This window comes from Myotis davidii, unplaced genomic scaffold (genome assembly GCF_000327345.1).
Source record: "Myotis davidii unplaced genomic scaffold, ASM32734v1 scaffold738, whole genome shotgun sequence".
NCBI lineage: Eukaryota > Metazoa > Chordata > Mammalia > Chiroptera > Vespertilionidae > Myotis > Myotis davidii.
The window spans coordinates 976,970-987,897 of NW_006289824.1; the positions used below are offsets into that span (position 1 = coordinate 976,970).

The 10,928-nt window shown below is 37.8% G+C and overlaps 1 long non-coding RNA gene across 1 annotated transcript in view; it reads left to right on the forward strand.

The window, feature by feature from the left end:
• Positions 1 to 6,773: 6,773 nt before the first annotated feature.
• LOC107182902 overlaps positions 6,774 to 10,928 on the forward strand; it is a 17,589-nt gene continuing 13,434 nt past the window's right edge. The window contains exon 1 of the long non-coding RNA XR_001513661.1: positions 6,774 to 7,039. This is a non-coding gene — a long non-coding RNA (uncharacterized LOC107182902). The remainder of the gene's footprint in view (positions 7,040 to 10,928) is intronic.

Sequence of the window (10,928 nt, forward strand, 5' to 3'; positions counted from 1 at the left end):
GTATTTACATAGCTTTGCTTTTTTTTTTTTTCACTTTAAGAGTGCTGAGCAAATTTGTTATTAGTTTCTTATGTCTCCAAATGTTCAGCACTGAATTTAGTTCTGCAGGGGGTGGGGTGGATGGGCTTGGTTTTAATATTTGGTGCTAACTGCTATCAGCACTGTTCTATAATCTCTTTCTGCTTATTTGCTTCTTTTCTCCCATGCTATTAATAAACTTCATACCTTGCAATCAAATTATTAATTTAGTCACCACCTTAGCAGCGTGCAGTGAAAACAGAGACAGCCAGTGTTATACATTTTAAGAAACAGATCTCTCATCATTTAAGGTGTTGGTTATACTATCAATAGCTTGAAATAGAAAAAGTTATACTGCTCAACTAATTTCTTGCTTTTATCCCCTGCATTTGTATTTATTATAGATAAGTAGCTCTACTTTATATAATTCTCCATCCTAGACCATCTAAGCCTGCCAAAAGTAGAAACCCACAAATATACAGTGTAATGGAAACTTCAAGGAGATAATTATGTCTTGTTCTCACTGTAACACAATTTTCAAAGAAGTATATATATACATTTAAAAAATATTTTATTATAACAGACCATCAAACCTTAGAGGGAAGGCAGGGAAGGGTGGGAGGGGGGTAAGAGATCAACCAAAGGACTTGTATGCATGCATATAAGCATAACCAATGGACACAGACAGTTAAGGGGTGAGGGCACGTGCTGGGGGGTGGGAGTGGCTGGGGAGAGGTCAATGGGAGAAAAAAGGAGACATGTGATACTTTCAACAATGAATTTAAATTTAAATAATATTTTATCATATTTTAAAGAATATGAATAAAGTATATATGTATTTATAATAATATAATATATATGTATGGAAATATATACACTAGAGGCCTGGTGCACAAAGTTTGTGCACAGGGGGGTGTCCCTCAGACCAGGCTGCTCCTTCTCACAGTCTGGGAGCCCTCAGGGGCGAGAGGCGACCCAGTGATCAGGGAAAGGTGATGCTCCCATCACACCTCTGTTGCTGCCATTGCCAGCAGCACAAGACTCGGCTGGCTCTCATTACCTGAGCATCGGGTGGCCCTGGGTGGCTGGGCAGCCACCATCTGAGGCTTGCCTATGCCTCGGGCCGGCCCTAAGTGGCTGGGGGGCTGAGGGGGCTGGGGGACTCTGGAGGCAGGCATGTGGAATGGCTGGGCCCACATAGGGGTGGACCTGGCCTTGCCCCATGCCTGCCACCCCAGTGGGGCTGAAAGAACTGGGCTCCACCATCTTTGAGGGCGTGGCAGTCAATTATCATATTCCCGCCTTATTGGCTGTGGGTGCCACCATCTTTTCGATGTTGTAAGGGTCAATTAGCATATTCCCTCTTTATTAGATAGGAATACAAAGAGAGAGAGAACATGCATGCTGTTAAGATGGCATGGATTTTGCATTGCTTTCTGAGTTTCTACTGAGTATAACAGGAACCACTTAAATTCTAATGCAAGCCCATTGATCTTTTTTAAAAGTACGAAACTGTGTATTTATTATAATAGTCACTGGCTCTGCCTCCTCCTTTCAGGTTTTTACTATAGTTTTTCAGCTCAAGTGCCAGGTTAAATTAAGAAGTACCAAGCAGACCCTCTTAACTCTTAAAAGATTTAAGAGAAAAATTTGGATATGAGCTAAAAGCACTTACGATGTACAATTTTTATGTCTACCTTACCATCTGTTGCTCAACCATTTAAATGTCTTATTTTTATCTGCATCATACAATTTTGAAAATTACTAATTAAAAAAATCTAGAAATACATTTTTTTAAGATTCAAGAGAATAAAAATCCCTTTATGAAACTTTCTTTTGTCTGACTACTGACGTATAAGAACAGTGAATCATGGGTGCTGATTTCCTTTGGAAGAAATCAATTGTCTCATCCACTTTCTCCCTGTGGGAATAAAATGAATGGCACTATAATTCCAGTTGCCACAAAACTTAGCAAAGTGTTTCCCTTTTCTGGCTAATATTTAAAAACATTTCACATGAAAGAGGGCACCCACTTTGCTGTTTACAGAATTTCTTTTTCTCTTTTCCCATTTCTTTCACTGGTTCACAGAAGAAATACAAATTATACTGGATTTAATATGATTCAGTTATTGTATTCTTCAATGATCAATTTACCCTCACAATAATTTTTAAATTAGAAATATTTAAATTATAATTCCTTCTAGATGATTTAAAATCCAATAGATAACCCTGAACTAAACTTAACATTTTTAATTTGTGTGAAATAGTTGAATTTCTTGGGTTGGTGAAGAAAGATAAAAGACAAATTAATGCCACTTATTCTTTAATTATTGTATAAGCCAACAACCTATCTTTTTCAAACTTGGCCATAGAATGAAGCCATAATTTTTTTGAATATGAAAATCATAAATAATCTAGGGACCATGTCTTTTGGCACAAGAAATCCTACAATGATAGTGGGGAGAGGAATTAAAGATTCCATTACCTTGCATGACCATTTGGTTTAGGTCCAATTCAAGCAAGCTATTACCTACTTATCCCTGGACAAAAATATGTGCTCATTCTGAAGAAATTATGCTCCTCTAAGGCCACGAAGCTTTCCAGTAAACTTCGTGTGGTATTTTAAACCAATCCAAGTTGCAGTATAAAACTAAAAGAAATTTTTATGTCAGATGAGTAAGTAAAAGAATCTGTAAAGCAAAAAGAAGTATACTGAAGATTAGATAGCTGGAGACTAACTTGCTGAGTAAAGTCATGTAGATTCAAATGAAAAGAATGAACTAATTGGGGCCACCAGAATTTGCAACTCTGTAGCCTGCAGCCTCTGGAGAATGCATTGTGATTTTAAAATACATCCTGAGAAGCATTCATCTTAGAAGATTCAGTAGAATAAAAAAAAATTCCATGGTCACATGGAGAAACTGTGCATAATGTCTCTCCTTTCTCAGATTTATAATGTACATCAAGTCATTGAAGCAGTGGTCTTTAAATGGGGTGTGACTATATCACAGGGTGCACAAGACAATTCAGTAGAAGGTAGGAAGGGAATTTGAAAATGTTTTTAAAATGTATTTTTATAATATTTTGATTTCTTTTATTTTTATGTATTTTATAATGGATATAACTACACAATAGTGCACTTATTCAATTTATATATGAGCATGTACACGCACATTGGGAATAAATTGTTATTGTTGAAAAAATATATGAAGGAAAAAATTGCAGACTTTTTCATTAGAGCATCTTAGAATTTTTGCAGTAAAGCAACATCACTTTGAACTTACATCACCATAAGCAACTTTGTGTGTATGTGGGTATATACCACACATCACTTACGACCCAATGAAGCACACTTTATGAATCACTGTTTTAGAAGCCAGATGTTTTTTCCCCTCAAACAGTGTGTTTTCATTTACTGTATCTGCTAAGAGGGGAATGATAATGACCTGAATTTTAGAGTATTTTGCAAATTCAATTACCTCTGGAAGGTCTTGATCAGAGAGTACATAACTAAAGCAAAATTATCACAAAGTAGAATTTTTACTTATTTGCAAGCTAAGAAGTTAGCCTGCCAAACTTTAATGGATGCTGTTAAAAGACATGAGATTCTTGAGACAGAGATGAATGACAGAGTAACCAGTAGACAGAGTATCAGCATTTTATTTTTATTTATTTATTTATTATTTACCAGTTCTCTAAGCTCCAATTCCTATAGGGAGACACGAAAGAGAGCTAGATGGTAGCTGTGCACATGAGTTTCTTACAGGAGAGGAAGTTTGAGCTTAGGGAGCCTGGATGTTTTATAATGGTCAAGAGCATGCTGAAGGCATTCAGTGCCTCTGCTCGCAAGATATGCAGAAACATGAGAACTTCATGGAGAAATGCTTCCCAATTAAGATGTGCTCCTGGGTTTGAGTTTACAAAGAGTAAGCCAACATACCCTGCACCTAGCAGAATGACCTCTTTCAAACCCTTCTTCACAAGGTCATCTTCATGGGCACACAATCAATCAGTGCAAACACACAAAGCCCTGTGCTCAGAACCCCTATCCTAGACTGTAGTTTAATGGCCTGTGACTACCTGTGATTCCTGTCTTAAAACACTTAATCATGTCAACTTAGACTTTATGTTTTGCAAATGAAATTGTGTGAGATAATAGAGTAATTGGAATCTTGGCTTATGGATAATCCTGCTTCCTGTCCACCTCCCTGCCTCCTGGGAATGGGTTTTAGACCATCTGCTGTCCCTGACACCCCATACCATGCCCAATCTCCCCATGCCAGGAAAGCTATTTCTCTCTCTCTGGGGCATGTACTGTGTTGTATTCATTTGGGGAATTCCTTGTCTTTTGTTGCCCTTCTCCCTACACAACGGCCCAGGGTGGGATATGGTGGCAACCATGCAGCCTTAGACTGGCAGTTACACATGCCGTCAGAGGGTAGCCAGGCCAGGCTGAGACTATGTATAGATGAGAGAAAGCCCCTAACTCACCTCTGATCCAGTGTATTCTGAGGACCAAGGATGCCTTTTGGCATGTGTGGGGTTTAAAGACCCTGAAATTGCCTGTTCACCAGGGTTGGAGTGGCAGGCCTATGGGAAGGGGTATCTGGCTGGACTTTCCTGGAGTGCACCAGTCTGAGTGAGTGCAGCATGCTAGTCTAGCAGCCGGCAGGAAGGGTTGCCCAGCTTCCTCTGAGTTACAGAGAGGGCCCCCAGACACAGGTAACAGTTTGCACTGATGCCAGGAGTGCCCCAGTTTCCAAGGGAGCACTCCTTCCCAACACACACCTCCTCTGACTCCATGCCTGAGGGACCATGTCTGCTGCCTTCCAACCTTGCTGAGTCTAGTTTACATTGTCTAGTTCAGCCAGCTTGAGGCATCCTCTGTGGATTAGCTGTGGAATATAAACTGTATAGCTTTGGAATTCTGTAAATGAGTTATATTTCCAATTAAAACTGGCATTGTATAATATAAAAATAAATGATTAAATTCATAGTGATAATTCCATATTTTAATTTGTCTTTACTTAGAGTGATGTTAAATAACATAAAACACATAATGGCAAGTCAAGAAAGAAAGAGCAAAATAAAAGAGAAAGTTATATTTTGTATTTTTTGTACCTCCCTTCCCCTTCCTTTTCAATAAGGGTCCTCACATTTTTGTTTTGCACTTGGACTCCCCAGTGTATGCAGCTAGCTCACATAATATATCTCTGCTTCACTTCACTCAAGGCCCTTCATATCAGAAGTAACTGATTTTGAAACTGTTAGAGGAGATACCTGTATTCTACATCTGTATCATACTCTTTTTTTCCACTTCTGCAATGGCAAGAGAGTCCCTACTTCTCTCCTGGGCTATCTTATCCCCTTGTATCCTGAACCCTTTACTCTTGTTTTTATCAAGGAACTCACAGTGGCATTGATCCTTCCTCTCACCCCAATCATGAAACCTTCACAGTTTTCACCTCTCCTGTATGATCCCCAGGAATATACAACATGCTTTACTATTATGCCCTGTTACCTTCAACATACACAACAACAACCATATACAAAACAAAACAAAAAATCTCTTGACCTCACAACCATAGTAGAGCTGCTGGCTTTCCATTTCTCTGCTCTTTCACAGCAAAAATTCTCAAGTTTGTATGCTCACTACTCCCTGTCTTCACTTCACATTCATTCATTGTTCCACTATAATCCACATACAGTCCACACACCTCCACTGAAATTGCTCATTAAATTATCAAACGATCCCTTACTGCCAAACCTGGCGCTCACTTATCTAACCCCCCCGTGGTATTTGACTTTATTTTTTTAAAATATATTTTATTGATTTTTTACAGAGAGGAAGGGAGAGGGATAGAGAGTTAGAGACATCGATGGGAGAGAAACATTGATCAGCCGCCTCCTGCACATCTCCTACTGGGGATGTGCCCGCAACCCAAGTACATGCCCTTGACCGGAATCGAACCTGGGACCTTTCAGTCTGCAGGCCTACGCTCTATCCACTGAGCCAAACCGGTTTCGGAAAGGTATTTGACTTTTCAGCAGCATTCAGCATAGTTTTTGACTCCTCTTGGAATTCTGGTGTCTATGACTTTATTCTCCTCGCTATTTAGCAACCTTGTTGGCTATTTATCAACCTTGTTGGCTATTTATCAGTCTTTCTCTGCTGCTTCCTTCTCTACCAAGACTTTAAATGATAGACTGCATCCAAAACTTAATACACCTCTCTCTACCCTTCTTTATACATTCTCTATTTTTCCCCCTACAGTTCTTATCTCCAGATTATATATCCAACTGCTTCATCTCAGATGTCTAATAGGCATTTCAGAATCAAGATGACCAAATGCAACCCTTAATTTTCCCCAGGTATGCTGGGATCTGTCTTTTTAAACTCAGTAAATGATATTGTGTTGTAGCAATATATAGAAATGTTTAAAAATGCTTTTAAAATGTCTAAAAATGTTAAAAAGTTTTTAAAATGTTTGAGTTAACTTTCCTGAAACCTAGACTGTGATATTAAGGACACATTCCCTACTGCCCTGAAGCATGTGTATCCCATAGGTAAGGATTTGCACTTTAGTTACTGACTCAGAGTGACTTGCTAAGATAACCATTTGTGTGAGTGATGTACTCTCCCTAGATAACCACATGTAACCCCCTCGCCCTGTTTGAGGTTAACATGTGTGCATTGACGTAATTCATTGATAGCCACCTGCACTGCTGTGGGTATGAAACAGGCTTTAAAAATGGGTCCTAGCCAGCCACCAGTGCTTGCCTGTTGAGACGGCCACAAAGGCACGTTCTCTTGTCAGTCTGGCAAGCGACGCCGCCCCAGCTCCTCTTCCTGCCAGACGACAGAAGAATGGCTAGTACCTCCTGATCGAGATGCGACCAAGCTCTCGGGTGAGGAAGGCCAGTCCCCTGCATCCCGACTGCACCAGCCCAGATGCCGGGCCCCAGAGGACAGCACCACCAAGATCCCATCAAGCCTGTACCCGCAGCATCAGGAACTTTTGTGAGTAATAAAGTGCTGTGTGATTTGTAACTGAATATGCTTCATGTGGTGTAATTCCTCCGGCAATTGAATCATCTTGCGAATGCTTAAAATTGAATTAAAGCCTCTGGTCTTTTCAGTCCTAGGCCTGCCCTTGGTCCTGCTTGCGTAGAGCAGCCTCTTTGCTAGAAGCTACTTGAATGTCCAACACCTGCACAGTTAAAGTTTATCTCAAGGGCCGCCTTCGATAAACACCCCAGATCCTGTCCCAAGATCTACTTGGGATGTATTGTCTAATCACTTACTTAACCCCTTGGCTTATCTTCCTTTATCTTTTGCATGCTGCCAAACAGCTAGTACTGTTTTCAAACCTATCGACCTAGTTGGAATCTGTTCTCTTTTCCATCTACTCAGATACCACTGTAGTGTAAGCTGGCAAGACTCTTGATTAGTCTCCTAACTTCCATGCTCTGAAAACCTGACAATGATCTGAGTGATGTCTTAAAAACACAAATTAGATTATGTTAGTGTTCAACTCTTAGAATGAGTACCATGGCTTACAAAATCATGAATTATTTGGGGTAGGCCTACATTTCCAAGCTCATCCCATATTACTTCCCCAGCATATTTCAGGCCCACTGGTCTCCTCTTTCCTTTCACAGGCTGCGGGGCTCAATTTCTTGGGGGCCGGCACATTAAGGGACTGGCAGATATCTAAAACAGAACTTGGAATATAGTAGTCAATAGATGTTAAATAAATATATACATTACCTATTTGTCCATCTATCTTTCTAAATGTGGGTTTATTAAATGCTTACTATGTTATTATTTGAAGATAAATTTAAGATTTTCATATATGCAAAATACTGCAAAAATCTCTGTGAGACAAATACTTTCACATATAATGGCTTCTGTTTTTAAAGTTGCTCATTTTATTCCCTGAAACAAAAACACTTGTTACTTTAATGTTGTGGTTTGGTTGTTTCTGTTACACTATTAGTGTAATTGATTGGTAGAATCATGATTGTGGGAAACCATATAGCTAATGGAATTCTTGAGGACCAGGATTTAAAATCCATCTGATTTTATGTCTCTATTATTCTTGACCCTGTGCACATTTTTACCTAAAAAAATGGTATTAGTACAATATTTACAGCAGGGATGAGCAACTTTATTAAGCAGGGCATCATGTAGCTCTATCCTACTCATGGTAAAATGGGAATAAATAATAAATATGAACAGGCTAGATGCACCAGAACATTCCTATTTTAGCTGCTCTTTTATAGTTTGGATATTTCAATGTATTAAAATACTTCCTCTATTTAAATCTGGATGCTCTGTAGAGGATCATTCAATTACATCAATATGATAACCAAATTGCCTATTGATTGTCTATTGATTAGGAGCATCGAAAGAATAGGAGAGGGCAGTAGATTTTTGGAGCCTGGGATAACTTCAGAAGTTGACTGAGCCAGGTGATGTGTGACAGTGAGGCACAGGGGACAGGATTCTTTCTGCCAATCATACAAGACTAAATCCACTCACCCTCAAGTCTATTTCCTCTGGGAAGCCTCACATTTCTCAAGTCCCAAATTCCCTTATCACGGGGCTTATTGTGCTGCACCAGCTTTTTACTCCTTACATCCTCCATTAAGTTATAAGTTCTGTGAGGATGAGAACTATAAATGCCTAGGGCTATTTCCCTATTGAATTGAATAATGAATGAATGGATGGGTGGAATTGAATGAATGAATGGAGTGTTAATGTAATAGTTCATTATCATCTGGAAGAATAGCTTGGAGCTATTTAAAAAGCTAGGGGAGAGATTATGTCATGTTTGACCTCTTATTTGGATCAGATGAAGGAAATTTTTAAAACCCAGGAAAGAAATCTGTTGTATTATTTGCTCCCTGAATGAGGTAGTTTGCTGAGATAAGACAATAAGAAAAAAGAGAAGAAAAAGGAAAAAGAAACCTCAGGATGAAATCTTGACTCTGTTTCTTATTGTAAGTTTATGATTTATATAAAAAAGAAAATGATACCTGACTTGAAAACATAAGTATAAAGTTATTAAAGTTAGCAAAATAATAACCACTCAATTAATAATAAATGTTATCATTATTTGTTATTACTATTTGGATGGTGATTTGCGAAGTTTTATAACAATATTAAATTTTGAGACTTTTTCCAGGACTTAATCCATGCTGAAGGTAAACTAATAATCTTTAGAGTAATATATAGAATAAAGCAATGATCTTTATAATAGTTCTAATATATTATTAATTACCAATCATTTGCATATAAAGTACCTTTTATATAAGAGAATTATTTTTTTTTTGTATCAGACTTCTAAGGTTAAGTTCCAAGGACTTGAAGTTATAATTTTTCGTTTCAAAGGTAGTCCACGTTTCAACTTTGAAAGTAGAATTAAGATGGGATTGTTCCTTTCAAACATCACAGAAGTGTTCAAGTAATTAACTATATTAAATAATGGCTCATTTTAACACCTGCCTACCCTCTTGACTATATTCTTGTAGTAAACATTATCTGCCATACTCATTACATGTCTTTTTCAAATCCCATTCCATTTCTGCCATCTCCTCAATTTGCAGATGGAAATTATGCTACATGAGGTAATCTGTTTTGAACAAAACAAAAAGTGATTGCTCTCAACCCATATGTGTATCATTTACCCTACCCAGGAATTAGGTCTTTCATACTTGCTTGAAATAATGATATATATTATTATAAACAGCAGATTATAATGAGATTAGGCTCTTGTTTGGAGAAGGTTACATGGCTAATGTGAATTTTTAAAATTGCCTTTCAGAGGTGAATCATTGATTTAAGTATAAATAAGTCAGAAATGAAAAGAAGTTATTACCCTCTAAAAGTTAAGTGGTGATATTGGTCCAGTTTCTAGTTTCCCCATGGACTGGTACCCAGTCTTGAAAGTGACACGTCATTTAGCAATGCTGATGAGAGTCTCACCTGAGAGGAAGATGTACATGGTCCCGGGGGTCTCCTTCCAGAGAGCTATCCTAACTCACAGATGAAATAAAGCCGAAAACTTCTTGTGACCTTTTGGTAATTTCATAAAACGTAACCTTCTCAATTGGTATTTCTGTACCAATAACTGGCAAGGTTGTAGAGATTAATGACAACAAGGACCACTCAGAGGACATTGGCATGCAGACTTACCCGCCATTAGCCTAATTTCTCTCCACACAAGGTCGGTGGAGTTGCAGTCACATTTATTCAGGGATAATCAACCCTTATTTGGATACTGGTGTGTTAATGATGGTTTTTTAAAAATCTGCCAGGGTCAAGTATATCTTTTGTAAACCATACTGATTAGTATTTATCAAATTTGAAGAAAGATATCTGGGAATAACACAAGCATAATATTGAGGAAATTAGAAATCGAACACAATTTAAAGAGTGAACATCTTCATTTAAGAGTGAGCATCATCTATAAAAATAATAGCATAATATGCTAATTAGACCAGATGTCTTTCTGGATGAAGCAGGGAGGCAAGGGCCAAGGCAGAGGTAGCCACTGCGGTAGGTGCTTTTCTAGTAGGTTAATCTTCTTGTCTTTCAATTTGCATTTCCCTTATCCTTAATGACTTTTATTTCCTTGATATTGAGTAACCTTTTATACCTTTTAAAAATCACTTTCTAATATCTTCTCTTAAGATGTTTAAATATTTTATAAATATTTGTAAATATTTTTACTTGTTTATATTTTTATTGGCTTATAAGTGTGTATATATGTATATATATATACATATATATACATATATGTAGATATATAGAACATTTCAAATCCCTAACAGCTAATAAAGCAACTCTTTTCTTAAAATAATAATTTTGGAAAAAGCATAGTATATATACATACTTTTCTTAA